The 4659-nt window shown below is 36.7% G+C and overlaps 1 long non-coding RNA gene across 1 annotated transcript; it reads right to left on the minus strand.

The window, feature by feature from the left end:
• Nucleotides 1-2047: 2047 nt before the first annotated feature.
• Nucleotides 2048-3214, minus strand: LOC125744936 (uncharacterized). The gene is made up of 2 exons (XR_007398526.1): nucleotides 3060-3214; nucleotides 2048-2555 (listed from the first exon to the last, which is right to left on the minus strand). It is a non-coding gene; the product is annotated as an uncharacterized LOC125744936 (long non-coding RNA).
• Nucleotides 3215-4659: the final 1445 nt, after the last annotated feature.

A 4659-nucleotide genomic window follows, 5' to 3' on the forward strand; every position in this document is an offset into this window, starting at 1 on the left:
TTTTTACTTTTCCCAAACTTGTGCCAGTTTGGATCCAGTTTATCTCACTAAACAAAGCCAGGGTTTCCCAGTGCTGCTGGTGAGGAAACTCTGTGTGATCGTTTCTGTTCCAGACCTTAATCTTAATCAGTCAGACTTCATTGTGCTGTTAAAACTCACTGATGCCTGGATATGCCTTGATATTTAGAATATTTCTGTCTGGTTATTTGGATAGGTACCTAAAATGGTAAAAAAAAAAAAAAAAAACGTTTTGCTTTTATGCACAATAAAATTGACAATATTAATACATTTACAGTAATATTTACTTTATAAAGAGTATTTAGGAGTCCCAGCAAAAGCCAGATTTTAAAAGGTAAAATACATACCTGAACATCTGCATGACATTAGACGGTGTGTTCTCCTTCCATTACCAACCTCTACTCATTTTATAAATATACAGATGTGTAGGCTGACAGTGTTCCATTTTGACTTGTGCCATCATTATGATAATGTAATTTAATGATATTAAGTTTTATATATTCAGAATTGCATTCTCAGCCTATTGTAATTCCATTTGGTTGTGTTGATATGCACCCCTTCCTATTGTGTGCTGTTGGATATGGTCAGTTTGTTACTCTGGGTGACACATTTAAAATATATACAGTCTGTAAACCTGGGCATCCTTTTTAATGCAGGTTGCCTGGTTACCTCTCATCTCTTTAGAGGCTGAATGCATTGCTGCCGTACCTTCTATGAGGTAATTCTCAGACACACAAACAGCCTCTGCCACTTGTCTGCATTAACTCTCCCATTCAGATTTAGTTTGTTGTCATGGCAGCAGTTTCCTTTGTGCCTTCACTGTTTCCCTCATGGTCAAGTTCCTGCCATAGCTACCTGGTTCCTGGAACCTGAATGCCATTGACTTCATATTACTGACAGTATTGATACACTTTATGGACAAAAGTGTTGGGGCACCTGGCTATTGCACCTACAGGAACTTTTATGACATCCCATTCTAAATCCATACACTGTAAAAAAATCGTACAAAACAGAGAAATTCTGGCAGCAGGGGTGCCAGGAAAAAATTGTAATAAAACACTGAATCGCTGTAAATTTAATAACAGTAAAAAAATGTTAAATAACATTTTTTCCAGTGCTGTGAATACAAATAATTCCTGTAAAATAACATTAAAACTCTGTATTTTTTTTTATTCTTCTTTGTACCACAGAATATTGTTAATATTCAGATTTAAGCTGGTAAAAAAAAACAGATCATCACTGGAAGAATACTAAAAAGTATTTGGGATTTAAGAAATTCCACGATAAAAATATCAATTAAAGCGTGTAAATTAACAGAATGTAACTGCTGTATCACTAAAAAATGCAGCAGTTTTAACATAGATCACTGTAATATCATGATAATGAAACGCTTTTTAATATCAAATATATGGACAAAGGGGTGGCATTGTGGTGCAGTGGTTAGCACTGTTGCACTGTTGATGGATATACGGACAAATTAAGTAGGTTTTTACATATATAATGACAGCATAAAGTTTTTAAAAGATAGCAAAATTCTTCTTGTGTACATCCATCCATCCATTTTCCAAACCACGTATCCGACTGGGTCGCGGGGGGTCTGGAGCCTATTTTGGAAGCTATGGGCATGAGGCAGGGAACAACCCAGGATGGGGGGCCACCCCATCGCAGGGCACACTCACACACCAGTCACTCACGCATGCACTCCTACGGGCAATTTAGCAACTCCAATTAGCCTCAGCATGTCTTTGGACTGTGGGGGGAACCCGGAGTACCCGGAGGAACCCCCACGACGACATGGGGAGAACATGCAAACTTTGCATACATGTGACCCAGGTGGAGACTTGAACCTGGAACCCAGAGGTGTGAGGCAACAGTGCTAATAACTGCACCCACATGCTGCCCCCTCTTGTGTACATAAACCTACAAATGCTCAGCTACCAATAAAATACAATGCATTTTGTTGTATTGGTAGCATACTGATTAAAAAATTACATGTTTTTGGGGAAATGAATGACACATTACACAGATATTCAGTTACGTCCGGTTTATTAACAACTTTCAAAAACAGTAAAACTGACATTAACTGTCTTCAAATGTGTTAACACATTTTAACATTTAAATAAAGTACTCACATAAACAAAATCAAAAACACCAAGCACAGAAACAAACTTACATAAACCGGCAAAAGTCTTGTGCAGAACAAAAGAAGTATAATCACTTTTGTTATTTACAATGTTCAGAGATCGCATTGTGAAGGCAACTTATGTTACTCCCTCCAAAGCCAGCTATTTTTGAAATAAGAGACAGAACATTTGAATTCACAGCTTGTCCTTTTGCTCCTTTCTCCACCTTGAAGCCCCTTTCTGTGTTAGTTTGGTGATTTACGTATCTTTTTAAGGATGTAAATGCACTGTCACAAAAATGGCATTTGAATGCTGCAAACTTGACATCTCAAAATGTTGAAGGAACAGTTGCTCATTACATTGAACTTACTTCAGACAAGATGGTCAATATGGTATCTGATGGAATCTGAGTATCTGAGGGGGAAAAAAATCTTAATCAGAAACCAAATGCAGAAATCACCATTTTGTAATGCATAATTAGCAACTATGAATATATATTTCGTAACAGGGTAATGGTAGAAACTTTCTTTAAAATATTTACATAATGTTCGATGTTTATGTTAATATTACAAATGATATGCTAGTATTTCACGTTAGCTAATTATAACATGTTTAATATTAGCTATGTCTACAATAGTCTTAATACAAAATTATCTATCTGCAAAATAAAGCAACGCAACCAACCGTTAATACTAAAGAATAAACTATATCTTACACTGACCAGTTTCCTCCGGTCCTTATCTGACCTGTGAGTTTAGCTGTGCTTTTATAATTTGGCGAATTATCTAATCCATTCAAATCTAAAACTTCTATGACTTCCAACGGTCTGTTCGTTTGCAATCGGTGCATACGCGAAACGCGCCTGGTGGCAACACTGTCAAACAAAGCATATATTTTAAAAAGTCTAAATATACATACCTTAATATGTGTCTTAGTCCTTCTCTGACTTCGTAGCGCTTTCTTCTATCAATTCTCAGATGATCCCATCAGTTCTGATCTGCAAACCTTTTATTTCTTTAAACAGATAAATAGAGCCTTCCACTGACCACTGCGTATGCGCACAAGTTTGAAACCAGCTGCGACCGGAAGCGTCCGGTCCATCACAGTATAGACCTTTTGTGAATGTAGAAGTTATAAATCACTATAAGTCCAATATAAACGCTCCTGATTGTTCATGTTAATATAAACACGCTATAAACTGAGCTATGACAATCTACTTTTATCTACTTGCCGACTCGGAATTAAGCATTCGATGAGTAATTATTCAATAATATAATTACACTAAATACCAATTCGGTGACTCGTACATTCCCCATATTATCAAATTTGTAATAATTTTTTGTAATGTTTGTAACCTTAACTCTACACAAACCATTTAATATATATATATACAACAGCACAGTACAATTGTGGTGGATATATGTTTAAGAATGAAATGTGCAACAGGTTTTAGAACGGTTAACCAATGTAGATTTTATATACATTGAATGCAAAATTAAAGTTAATGAAAGAAAAGTACTGTTGCGCTTTAATAAAACAACAGCACATGTTGGTACAGTAAAAACATTTAAATTGTACAGATAAACCATGTAACCATAAGTCTAATTTCTGTAAAAATACAGAAAAGAAATTGTACAGTTTCACTGAAGGGATTTCTCTGTTATTTTACAAACTGTGCGTAAATATACGTTTATGCAATGTGGTTTTAATAATTTTTTTCTGTCATTTAACATAACAGGAAAAAAATGTGAATTACAGTCAAATTGACTGATATATTTCTGAATACATATTCAGAAAAAAATTGTCTTTTTTTACAGTGTAGGCATCAATATGGAGTTGTTCTCTCCTTTGTCGCTATACCAACTGCCACTTTTCTGGGAAGGCTTTCCACAAGGTTTTGGAGTGTGTCTGAGGGAATTTTTGCCCATTCATCCAGAAGAGCATTTGTGAGGTCAGGCACTGATGTTGGACATGAAAGTCTGGCTTGCAATCTCCATTCTAGTTCATCCCAAAGGTGTTCAGTGGGGTTGAGGTCAGGACTCTGTATGGGCCACTCAAGTTCTTCCACACCAATCTCACCAAAATATGCCTTTATGGACTTTGCTTTGTGCACTTGGGCACAGTCATGCTGGAACAGAAAAGGTCCTTCCCCAAACCGTTCCCACAAAGTTGGAAGCATAGAATTGTCCAAAATGTCATGTGTGTGGATTGGGTTTATATTACATTCTGGGAACCATTTTCCAGGTCCCCACAAAGATTTGTAAACGCAATCAAAAGAGTAAAAATTTCAAAACTCTCATATTTTGTTTGGTTACTTATGGTTAAGGGCTGGGTAGGGGTTAAAGTCGTGAGGTCGTCATTTTTGGATTTTGGTTCTCATGCAAATGAATGGATGGTCCCCACAAAGACATGAGTACAGGTGTGTGTGTGTGTGTGTGTGAGAGAGAGAGAGAGAGAGAGAGAGAAGGGGGGTGGGGTGGCAAACATGGAACGGCAGAGTTGGACACCAGATACTTAA

This window comes from Brienomyrus brachyistius, chromosome 6 (assembly GCF_023856365.1).
Source record: "Brienomyrus brachyistius isolate T26 chromosome 6, BBRACH_0.4, whole genome shotgun sequence".
Classification (NCBI taxonomy): Eukaryota; Metazoa; Chordata; class Actinopteri; order Osteoglossiformes; family Mormyridae; genus Brienomyrus; species Brienomyrus brachyistius.